This window comes from Pinus tabuliformis, chromosome 2_2 (assembly GCF_031772625.1).
Source record: "Pinus tabuliformis cultivar Carrire ecotype Pingquan chromosome 2_2, CPIR1, whole genome shotgun sequence".
NCBI lineage: Eukaryota > Viridiplantae > Streptophyta > Pinopsida > Pinales > Pinaceae > Pinus > Pinus tabuliformis.
Window position 1 is genome coordinate 703,087,218 of NC_142300.1, and position 13,516 is coordinate 703,100,733.

Sequence of the window (13,516 nt, forward strand, 5' to 3'; positions counted from 1 at the left end):
CCTACTGCAAGATAATTGGCAACATCGGCATACCAGGGTGTTCGAACGGCAACAAAAAACAGATGTTCGTCCGGAAATTGATCTTCAACTACTGCTGCATCGATTGGCTTTGGCATTATCGAGAGAAAATCGGCTACGGGATTCTCTTTGCCAGGCCGGTCCTTGATTGTGATATCGAATTCCTGCAATAAAATCAACCATCTAGTTATTCTGGCATTTGTGACAGGCTTATTTGCTAAGTATTTTATGGCGGAATGATCTGTATACAAAATAATAGGATAGCCTGTAATATAATGTCTAAATTTATTGACAGCATGTATTACAGCTAAGAATTCTTTTTCAGTAACAGTGTAATTTAATTCAGCAGGGGATAAATTTTTGCTGATGTAATAGATAGCATATGGTTTTTAATCCTCTTCCTGCCCAAGGACTGCGCCAATGGTTGTATCTGAGGCATCAGCTGATATCTGAAATGGAAGATCCCAGTTTGGTCCTCGCAAGACTGGGGCTGTGGATACAAGCTTCTTTAAATCCTTGAAAGCACGTTCACATTTTTCTGTCCAAAGAAAATCAACGTTACCAGTTAGTGCATATAAAGGTGCAGCAATATGTGAATAATGTTCTATAAATCGTCTATAATATCTAGAAAATCTAAGAAAGCTGCGTACCTCTGTTTGAGTAGTATGAGTGGGAATAAGCAAAAGTATTTGGATTTTGGCCGGGTCTACCTGAATGCCAGCTGCTGAAACATAGTGTCCTAGAATAAGTCCTTCAGTCATCATCATGTAACATTTTTCGTGACTTAAGCAAAGCCTGGTAGCTATACAACGTTGTAGGAATTTTTCTAGGGTATTTAGTGCTGGATCAAAATCATCTCCATAGGGTGTAAAGTCATCCATATACACTTCAAGTCCATCATTTATTAAATCTGAAAAAATGCTAAGGATAGCCCTTTGGAATGTGGCAGGAGCATTATATAGGCCAAAAGGTAGAACTCGGTAGGCAAATGTCCCCCAAAGACAAGTGAAAGTTGTTTTGTCCTAGTCTTCAGGGGCAATCTGAATCTGATTGTATCCACTGAAGCCATCCAGGAAGGAAAAGAATTTTGTTCCTGCCAAAGTATGTAGCACTTGGTCTATGAATGGGAGTGGAAAGTGGTCTTTTTGTGTTGCTTTATTGAGTTCCCTGTAATCCACACAAACTCTCCATTTCCCATTCTTTTTTGGTACAACCACAAGCGGAGAGACCCATTTACTGTCAGAAATAGGATAAATAAAATTGACATCTAACAGTTTCTGAAGTTCCGCTTTCACCACATCCTTTAGATGAGGATTAAGTCTTCTCTGCGGTTGACGGACAGGTCTAGCATCTTTTTCTATATAAATGTGGTGTGTACACAAATGTGGGTCGATTCCTTTCATATCAGGGTAATCCCATGCAAATGCCTGTTGATATTTTTTTAACAAATGGATGAGCTTAGTTTCTTGTTCAGATGTGAGATTGGCATTGATATTTAAAGTTTTTCCTGGTTCAATTTCCACAATTTTACTATTTGCGATAGAAGTAACAGGTATTGTTTGATCATGTGTGTCTTTCAGAGGATCTTCTTCTAATTCATTATCAAATGCTGCTTCTATCATGTGACATTGTGTGTAGGATTCAGCTTCAGTTTGACTAATGAAATTGTTAATGGCATCATCTTCTGTTTGGTCTTTAAAATCAAGTGCCTCTTGTAAAGTCAATGGAGATCTAATGTTATCAGTAAGGTATGATACATGATACTTGTTAGTTTTAATTATTGTGAGACTTGGCTGCGCTGGAGGGTATAGAACCAAATTCTTAATATCAGGTCCTTTAGTTATGGTCATATTTCCTTGCCGGCAACCAATGTAAGCATCGGCGGTGGCAAGCCAAGGCCTACCTAGGATTAGCGGGTGTCCATCAAGTCGGGTTTTTGGATTAATTATCAGGAAATCGGTCGGATATTCCCAGGAATCTACAGAGACCATGACATCGTGTAGAGTACCTTCTGGTCTAATCACAGATCGGTCGGCCAATTCTAACAAAGTAGAGGTAGGTTCTACAGATGTAATGCCGAGTTTTTGACAGGTGGTGGTTGTTAAAATATTGATTGCAGCTCCTAGATCAACTAAGGCATTAGACAAGGTCTGACTGTAAATCTGAACAGTTACAATTGGGTTTCCTGGGTCTTCATATTTGATGGGTGTTTCTTTCCCAGATAAGAGATCAGATAAAGTACCGACTACTTGGACTCTTGGATTAGTTGTTATATTCCTCCTTGGTTTCTTTATGCACAATTCTTTAATAGTTTTTGCATATATAGGAATATCTTGAATGGCTTGGAGGAACGGGATTTTTATGTACAGATTTTGTAATTCGCCCAGAATGTCAAAGTCAAGATACTGTAAAGGTCGAGGTATGACTAATCGTTCTGGAACGGGGGAGAGGCTGTGGTTGCTTGATTATGAGACTGCTGCTTATTTACATCCTCTTGTTGCAACTGATGTTCTCTTACTAACTGATATTCACTATGAACTATTTTATCTCCCTCATTTTCAATGATACATCCAGATCGTAATTGAAGATCATTACACTCCCGCAGGTCGGGTCCTATTTCTGGTGATTCTATGATTTGAAGAGATTGGACCAGTCTGTTATTTGGATTGGGGTTGGGTTGGGCTGGGAGTTGCAGTCTCAAATTAGACTGGGGATTTTGTTGTAGAGCTGGCAGAGTAGGTTGAGGGAGCGGAATAGTTCCTACTGGCTATTGCATCGGTCTTTGCCAGTTTGTCTGCCAGGGTGAACCTTGTGAAGTAGGGGGAGTCCATTGCGGAGGATATGGGCTATTTTGCCAATATGGTGAAGTATAAGGGAAATTCGGCCAACTAGATTGGTTTGGATGATTCAGCCATGGGTTTGAAGAAGGAAACGGTGGTGGTGACCAGTTTGAGAATGGGGGTGGGGGCTGATTTTGCCACATATTATATTGTTGAGCATTATATTGTGGAGGCTGAAAAGAAGAGGTTGGGTCTGAAAACATACCAGATTGTCTTTGCTGCCACTGGCGGTGCTGGTTGATCAAGTACACCGATTCTAGTTCTTCCTCTGCTTCCTTGTATACTACTTTTAATCCAGGAAGTGAGGGGCAACTTTCCGTAAGATGATCATTTGTACAGATGGCACATGTTTGGACTGTATCCAGTGGACACTCCTTGTGACTATGTTTTTTTCTGCATCAGGGGTAGAAGATTGCCAAATTCTGTTCTGCCTCCATCTGCTTCTGTTTGGCCTGCATAATATCAAGTTGTGTAGTTAGTGTCCCTAGAATATCAGTTTTAAAATTTTCTAATAAATTTCCAATCTCCACACGCGTTACTCCTTCTGTTGATATTTTATTGTCTCTTGCAAACCGATCATATTCTACCGGTTTTATTCTTGTGCTTCCTCTCGAACTCCTGATGCATAAATCAATAATGTCAGCAAAATTCTCTTGATAAATATCCCCTTTTCCCATAATGTTTAATGTTTCGATCCACTGTTCCTTCATGCCCCTTATCAATGCAGTTTTTAGCACATTATTAGGTAAAGGTAGTGATGCATAAGGAGATCTTTGTAAATTATATTGAAAACGTTCCACATATTCTTCTAATGTTTTGTTTGGCTTGGCTGTCATTTGAAATATTTCATCTTTCAATTCTCTAGACCTACAATAATCCTGATATTTTTTTAAGAAGGATTCTTTCATTTGATCCCAATTGTTGATGACCCCACCACCTAGTCCCATAAACCATCTTAGAGAAGCCCCCTTTAATGTCGAGGGGAATAATTTCAATTTCTGGGGATCGGTGGTGTAATCATATCCCCTACACAGCACATCAAATTCGAAAAAAATGCATTCGGATCTTCTGATGTGAGACCGTGAAAGGTAGGGATATGTTGAAGAGGGATAGCTTTCATGGGCGCATTTGCTGCAGAATCCACTATAGGATATTTTAATGTAGAGGTTTGAGTATTTGGCTGATTCTAAGCCATAGGATTGAATATATGCCAATAACCTTCTGGGATATCTAGGAGGGTATTCCTAGGTTGAGAGGGAACGATTTTAGCAGGGATAGTTTTAATGGCACTTCCTTTATCTGGGATAAAAGGGATACCTGATGTCTGAGGAGATTGAATTCCTTCAACAATGATTTTCGCAGCACTCCCCTTATCTGGGCTGTTTAATGGCTGATCTGTTCCAATGGGAGATTTTGGTTCCTCAGTTTCCCCTGTTTCTCCCTCTCCTTCACAAAAGTTGCTGAAATTCCCTTCCTGCAATAGTTCTGGAGTAGAATTTTCAATTTCTTGAAAGTCCTGCTCTTCAGTTTGACTATGCACCTCAGCAAAGGCTACAGATGGTGATCCTGTGGCCTGAAGGGAACTAGTAGGCTGTTTAGAAATGATTTTCCTGGGACCTACTGATGGCTGAGATTTTGTTTTCTTATAGATTTTGTCTATGAAAGTTGTTCGGCCAAGGGTCACCAGCCCCTTAGCTTTTTCGGGTTTGGATGGAAGCTTGATATTCTTTTCTGGTTTTTTCTGCTTAGTCATGCACTCAAATGAACTGCTAAATTCTATTCAATCAAAGCAAGAGCAAATCTGTTAGGAAAGCAGACAGTGGAGCAGGGCTTTTACATGCTCTGCATGCAGGTTCTTACCTTTCGTTTTTAAGATCCAACTCTTCCCTAGCAGGTTCGTACACTACTCTGAAAAAGACAAATGGCTACACTCTTTCCCCGGCAACGGCGCCAAAATGTAGAGCTATAAAAAGGGTCTCTTTCACCTCTAATTACCTCACATTAATATGTCAATCCGGGAGCGTTTGGTTATTTCAAAGAGTGACTCAATCTAAGGCTATTTGTCAGAGTAATGCTAGTAGTACAGCGTCCTACAAAAATACAAGAGTAAACTGATGCTTTTCTATGACTAAGTTACTTCAAATGACTAAAGCACACACTCTTAAAGCTAGGCAACTTTATCAGTCAAGGGTTCGACAGTAATAGTCCATCCCTTTGGAAACTGATGGAAAGAAAACTAGAGCATGGACCACGGGTCTGGGAGCGAGGCAATAAATGCAGAGGCTCACTACAGCCACAGATCGTCTCTCACACCAAATGCGAGTAAATGAAACAGCAGATAAAAATGGAACGGCAAATAGGAAATTGAACAGCAAATCTAGAATGGAACAACAATGCTTAAAATGGAACAACAATTCTGAAATGGAACAGCAATCGCTATAACTAAACCTCGCGAGCAAGAATCAAACCTTATCCTATCAACTCAAATGCACTCATTGCAATCCAAAACTCCAATCTTTCATTCTCCAAGCAAATCACGCAACCAACTAATGGAACATCATTAATTACTAATTATGGAACAGCATGTGGAAATCATACACACATAACACTCTGAAGAAGTAATCTGATTTAACATCAATCATCAACAGGAATTACAATTGTGTTTCAAAATGGAACAGCATGAATCCTGAATCATAAAGAACACACCTTTCAGATAATTTCCTTAACACACATACACAGCATAAAGCTCCGTAACACAATGATAACAATGTTCAATTAAGTCTAATAATATTGAATCCACTCTGAAAGTATTGATGATATAATGCAGAGTCAATAGAAAGAACATTAACGAACGAATCTTAGTAGAGAATGTGATGTAACTTGTAAAGCATATCAGATTACCAACTAGTGACGATAAACAAAACCACGCAGAAATCAAATCATAGTGATACAGAAGCAAGTGTCCTCCGGGGCCGGGCCCTTAGCCTCAAGGGTACACCGCTTTAAGCTAATCTAGTTGCAGAGATAAGATAATCACCAAGTTTATATTAATGCATAAAACAGAAAGTACAATGAGCCAAGTTCAACGAGACTCAATGATCAAAGTTCAATCTTTAACAAGAAGTTACATAAAAGCATCCCCCCCAAGACTAACAATGTCGTCCCTTTATATAAGGGTAACGGCGGAGATGTCTAAGCGATAAGATAAATAAAGCAGCGATCCCTCAGGATCGAAGATCCTGAGGGATTCGCCAAACTGTTAATCCTTAATCACTTCTTTTCTCCTCCGCCGAGCTGGTGCCTTCTCCTCCTTTTCCGGACCGGTTTGCTTCAGCCTGCTTTGCCTCGTTTGCACTCGGTCCTTCGTCAAAGGGACAACAGTTACCTTGTTCTTATCTTTTTCTTTGGAACAACAGCTCCTCGTTTTTACCCTTTCCTGCACAGGAGAATGACAACTATCAGTGGTTAAGTCTTGCATACTAATTCCACATATTTTATCACAATTCTCTATTGTTTTCCACATTCATGATGTAAAAGATTCACAAGTCCCACTGAAAAGCCACTGAAATGATCATTAAAAAGATACCTTTTTAGTACTCCACACTCTTCCTCTTCTTGTGTCCAAAGACATTGTTTGGCAGATAATTTTACACCTATAGGAATAGGAACCTTCACTAGTTTACTATCCTGCATATTAAACCTCTGCAGTATTGTCTCGACATACTTCCTCTGGTTTAACCAAAACTTCCTCTTTGCCCGATCTCTTCTAATTTCCATGCCCAAAATATAGTTTGTAGCACCAAGATCTTTCATGTCGAATTTGGAGGACAATTGGGTCTTCAAATCCTAGATAATTTCTTTGTCATTTCCAACCAGCAACATATCATCCACATACAAGACCAGATAAATAACACGGTCACCAATTAATTTAAAATACACACAGTGATATACTTTTCTTCTGGTGAAGCCAATTCCCCATATAAATGTATCAAATTTTTGATACCACATCCTTGGTGACTGTTTTAACCCATACAGAGACTTCTTTAACTTGCATACCAATTCTTTCTTACCCTTCACTACAAAACCTTCAGGTTGCTTCATGTAGATCTCCTCTTCCAGATCCCCGTGAAGAAATTCTGTCTTCACATCCATCTATTCTACCTCAAAATTAGAAGCAGCAGCAATAGATAAAAGTAATATAATAGAAGCTACCTTGGCAACATGAGTAAAAATATCACCAAAATCAATTCCCGACACCCAGGAATAACCTTTTTCTACCAACCAAGATTTGTATTTCTCCACATTTCCTTTTGCATTTGTCTTCTTCTTGAACACCCATTTGTTGCCAATGGGTTTCCTTTCAGCCAGCAACTCCACCAGATCCCAAGCCTCATTTTTGTGCAAAGATGCCATTTCATCAACCATGGCCTCTTTCCACAGTTTGCCATCCTCTGAATCTAAGTTTTCCATCCTCTGAATCTACTGCTTCCTTCACAATTTTCACAGAAATAAAAATCCATAGAGTTATTACTCATACCTTCTACCATACCTTTACCATGAAGTATTTTTAGGCCTTTCTCTCTAATATGTCCAAGCCTTTGATGCCATAGCATGGTATTCTCTCCATATACCACTAGATTTTCTACTCCACTTTCAGGAACCACAGAACTATTGCAGCCATCAACAATAGTGCTACCTTGCAGCTTGTACAGAGTTCCAATCTGAACTCCCCGTATTAATACCAGTGCTCCCTAAACCATCTTGCAGGTATCCTTTTCGAACACTGTTTTTACACCTGCATCATCCAACTTGCTTGCATAAATAAGATTTCTAACCAATGCAGGAATGTGTAGAACACCCAGAAGTGTTCTAACCCTTCCACCTTGCAACTTCAACTTTACATTTCCACGACCAATGATTCTAGCCTTCATATCATCCCCTCAGAAGACATCACCACCATTGTATTTCTCATACTCGCCGAACCACTCTCTATGGGGAGTGATGTGAAAGGATGCATCTGATTCAATCAACCATGCCTCATGATGTACATGTGTACTTGAAAAAGCCAAGTACTTATGTCTTGAGGGGGCCTGACCTAGGTTCAGAGTTGATTATCCAAACAAATCCCTACACTATTGGCCCTTTCGGCAATAGTCCGTGGAGCGCAGACTGAGGTCTCACTCGAAGCAGTATGGGGGGATGCTGAAACCAAGTTTCCTCACTGTGGAGATGTATAGGAGGTCGATTTACTCCAACTATGAATGGCTTCATGCAGGTCACTTCGCGCATTGTCCTGACCTTCGAGACCTTCACAATCTGTTACAATTGCCTTCGTGCAACCCTCACTAGGGGCTGAGGTGATTTTACACTACCCACACAATGATATTCACTAATTACCCAAGTTACACTGCAGATCTTACTTATCTTCTTATAACTATTAGTTAGCTTCGCGTAAATAGATACTTTGTCTTATATTCTCTTAGCCAACATAATCATATAAGTTCATGCATATAAACAATAAAAATTCAATTCATACCCAATATACTCAATGCATAAAATAGGAAAAGTATACACATAAATGATATAAGAGTTCTCTTTATTACTTCTCCAAAAGTTACAAACTTGACTTGCCCTGTGCACTCAGCTGCGGACTACTAGGTCTCTGCACACTCAGCTACAGAGCCTTCTCCTACTCTATGACCCAAAGACTTGACTCTACACTTAGATAAGACTCAATTCTTCATCTTCATTTCTCAATTGATTCGTTGATTTACAACTTAGAGCCTTGCTCTATTAATACAATCCCATGGTCTGCAGACCATGTGTAGATCTCTAAAGCCGAAATTACATTACAAAAATGAGGGTGGACAACCCTATGACTCATTAAAAGTTCGCGCTCCGTGCCCACAAAACGCGGAATCTTTACATTGGAATTTAGTCAAAATCTGGGCCTTAAGCCCCAAATATTCCCTTGGGGGATCTCGTGCCCAATAGGGCCCTAACACAAACATCATGACTCGCCCTCGAGTCACCCTGTCGGTGCAGAGATCTTCACGTAGAGACCTCCCAACTCTACCCAAACTACTGCAAGATTGGCAGTGCATGAAGCAACTGCCTGCTGTACGTCTTGCATGCGCTGTTCAGAGACCGCGATATTTGAACTGCTACCTTGCATCTACTCCTATGTTCCCTACATCTGAACGAGCTTGGCTTCGATCAAGGCTGTAATGACGAAGGCCTCATTGATCCATGGTTGGACGCGCACCTTCAAAACTGCTTCCTTATGTCACGCCACATCTACTTACTCCTTAAGCATTTTTTCCTGTTGCATCTGTGTGAGCCTCTATGTAAGGGCCACCATCTGTGCGGTCCCTTTTATATCATCATATCTTTGTTGTATCTCACGCACCTCTATTTCTAAGCGCTGTATGTTACGGTCCTCCTACAGAGTGGTGAGGACCTCGAACAACTCTTCCAAAATTTTGGTGCAGTCCTTCACTGCACTACTAATCTGCTTTGTTCCTGTTGTGATGGTGCTAGTGTGTTGTTCCCTCACCTCTAGTGGAGTTGAAGGTTGTGCCTTCAATTGCAGCTCACCTATCTGAAGGTTTAGCTCCAACTAAACCTTAACCATTTCTTCTCGCGCCTTGCGCACCCCTGCTACTAACCTCCGGATATGCACCTCTTCTGGTGCCTCTGCTGGGATGGCCAACTCAGGGACCATTTGGCAGGCATCTTCAACCCCCTTCACTAGCTTCCTATTCTATGTTACAACTTCATCGCACTGTAGGCTTAGTTGTTCCATGTTAAATCATTTTTCACTCAACACCTGTAGCGCACGACCCTCCCTAGCCCGCATTTCTGGAGTTACTCCGTCCTGCAGAACATAGAGCATCCCCCAAGGGAGCGCAGCCATGTTGATCCCCACTCCTTTTAGTGCATTGACCATAAGCCTACCAGCCTCATTTTTTGTAACCAGTGCCCCTTCTCGAAGTGCTATAGTATTGGTCTTATGGGTACGCAACATTTTCTTAGCTGCGACTGTTCCTACTGTGAGGCTGGTCGACAAAGTACCAGCTTGAGGAGTGTGCACCTACAACTCCTGTATATATGCCTGGAAGGCCCCAAATGCAATCTGATTTTCCTCCGTGAACTATTGGACAACCTCCGTAGTGACATCGCTCACCATCTCCCCTATGTCATGTAGATCCCCCTCAATGAGGGTGATCGGGTTGAACGAAGTCTTGGAGGCTTTTGACTGCTTCCGCGGCCCCACCTGCTCTCTCAAGCGCTAGCACTTCAACTGTGTAGACGCTATCTATAGGTCCATGCCACCTTCCTCTGTCTCAGGCTCTTCCTTAGGTGACGACGACTTATGGCCCTCCCACTCCTTCTCTGCTGCCTGTTGTTATTCTGCCGCTGCCTTTTATTATTCTTTTATTGTCTTCGTAACGTCCCGCACCTCCTGCGCCTTCGCTGCTACCACCTCTTTTCTTCTCTTCTCCACTAACTGTGCCATCGTAGTTTTGCTTCCTCCTTCGTCATTTGTGTAGCTAACTTCTCCATTTCCAATGCGGAGATGGATGGAGCGCGCCACTCTAGCGGCCATGACTCAATTACAGAGAATATGATATCATCTGTGGCTAGGTACGGGAGCTCATTCCACTTCTTCACGGGGTCCTTGTGCACCCTAATATACACATGATGGAAGTCCGCCTTGAACTCCGCGAAGCTTTGCAGACCATTATAGAGAGTGGGTGATAACTGTGGCTTGTGGCTAATCCCCATTTTGGTGTTCATCTCCACGAACACCTAGAATATTTTATTGTCTCAGATCCTTTGCGCATCTTTAGTGGCCCACAGTAAAGCGTACTTCACTGCCTCTAGGAGACCCCGTGCAATTGTGGTGAACTAGCTATCCTCAGGCAATTCCCAAGCCACTAGCACTATGGAAAACAAAAGTCATGCATAGTGGAAGGTCTTCCCCTATTCCTGTGCCTCGCGGAAATTCTCCAGGAACTCCTTGCATAGGTACTCTGACCAGTTAAACTGGATGCTCTCTACACACTGTGCGACAAGTGCAACCATCGGTGTGGGCACCTCATCCACGCGGCACTTCCACATAACCTTGCCAGCCAGTATCTGGGTGGAAACCCTTATAGCCTTATTTTTGATATTGGAGATTTTGTACCCTCTCTTCTTCTTCTCCATCTTGAATTTTTCCTTCATGGCCTCCGTGATGGCCAAATCATTGTTCTTACCCTCCGTAATGTCCACTGAGTCCTTGCCTTTGCAAGGAAGTTGGGTAATTCTATGAATCAGGTGGTTTTTGATGGGGATGGGCTCCTCTAACCACAAACACCCATCATGCACCAGGCAGAGCAGCTGTCTAATGACAAAGATAGTTTTTGGGGTGTGATTGTAATGTGGCACCCAGAGTAGGTTTAACAACCCTGCTTTCTCTACTCTGCACAACCACTTGTGCGGTTCCAACTCTATGACTCCTGCCGCAGTGTTTTTCTTTGGCTTCATGAGCTGTGCGGTTGCCAAGTGTGGGAACTTCTCATGGCCCGTGAGATCCCAGTCTTCAAACTTTAGACTTGGCACCCGTCCCAAGTGCGCTCCTTCAAAAATGATATTGTCGGGTAGCAGCAAAGTCTGCAGAGAACTCTCACTCTCATCTAGGTCCTTGGGCACCCTTGCCTTCCCCTTCCGCAGAGAAACATATGCGGGCAACCTGGTTAGAGGGTCCACGCCCTTAGTTCCCACCTCCATGTTTTTTTCGTCCTCCTCTTCGACCAGGATTTCCTTAAGGTCTTCCTCCTCCTCATCAGTTTCCAGATTAATTGCTTTCCCATTTTCTTCCATGGTCAGTTTAGTTCACAACAGGTTTCTAGGGGACACACGCACCAGAACCATGGGATGCTTATCTTTCTTAGGTTTCGGTGTGTGTAGTGATTTAGTGATTTCCGCGACTATCCTAGTGCTCTCAGGGGCATCTGCTAAGGTCATGGCCTGTCCGACCTCTTCAGCAGTCATTTCTCCAATATCCCTGGCTTCTTCAGACACTGCCATCTTTCTTTTCCAGAAATATCTCAACTGATTAGGTAGGTGTTCACATAACGTCTTTAACTCCAACAGATCAAACAAGTCTAGGATCAGAAATCTCCGGGCGCATGACAGCTCAATTCTCAAATGGTCAAGTGTTGTTTGCCGGGTAGTCCTTTGTAATTTATAGTGCCTTTTGAATTCGAATTTGACTGTTCCCCCCAAATCTGGTTCATTAATGCTACCTTAGTAGCAAATTTTCCCAAATCTAACCCATAAGGCCTGCCTTAAATTCCTGTCACCCACTCCAATTGGTCTCAAACCAAGCATCACATCATGAATAGTGACTATAACGGTCACTTTCCAGCCAACCCGCGCGGCAGTGTAGCTACCCTTGCATTGTCATAGACCTTGTGACACTTCGCTCCTGTACGTAGTCTTGTCATTGCGTAGCTCTGGGGAAGAGTAGTTTATAGCCCCGTGCCTCCTTTCAACTACCTAGAGTGCTAATACTGTGCTTCCCACAACTAGTCAGGTGGCTACGCCACCTGTATATGGCTTCAACCGTTTATCATTTACTTCTCCTGGGAAGGGTTTTCCATTTAACTTCGCGCATTTTACTAACTAAATTGTGCCACCATCTGTGATGCCCTTAGTAACATATGGTCCAATCCAAGGCATCAAACTGATCAACTCTCAGCGATAGTCCCCAAATTTGTCAATGTAATGGTGCGTATCCTATTTTATCACCACAATTTTTTCATCAAGAAAGTCCTTCTTTATTCCTTCCTCAAGCTTCTTGATTTTGTCTTCTACCATGGCGCTTTTCTCCCTCAACCAAACTCTTTCATTCATGAGTTCTTGGAGCCTAAGATTACCTAGCTGGATCTCTTCATCAGGTCCCAAGTGTTCTTCTTAGAGCTCTTCCATTTGCACAATCCCCTCTTCCAAGGCTCCGTGATCCATCATATCTGTGGGCACTGCTATGTGCGGACTTGGCATGATATACTCCATCGATATTACAACGTTTTCTCCATAGGCCAGCCTAGAAGGTGCCTGTCCTGTCAGTTTCTTGCACGTTGTCCTATAAGCCCATAATACTGCTAGTATGTGTAGGTCCCAATCATTTCACTGCGCATTACATACCTTGTTCAGTGCTTTGTACACTTCATTAAATGCTTCCGCATGGATAACCTTCTAGACGCTCATTCTCTCCACACTTTTTCGTTCTAACTTGAGGGACCGTTCATGCATTTTCCCCCCCAACACATGCTTATTGAACATATTTCACAATGTGAAGTTCATGTGCATCCGCGTAGGTTGTTTACCATATGCCTATACCCACCTAGATAGATGCGCGCACGGATGATCTCGTCCATTGTATTTATTTGCCAATTGCACTATAAGTTTCCCAAACCATGAGTGTAACATTTTTCTACATGCACGCTTGTCTTCAAAGCTTCCTCTGTGGGTACCCCACCACCTTGTGGGCATAATGCACAGTACTCAATTCAAGGCTTGGAAACGTTGTTTTTCCGACACCTCCCTTTCAAATCTATCCAAGAAAGCATCTATGTCACCTAATCCATCATAAGTAGGAAAATCTCTCA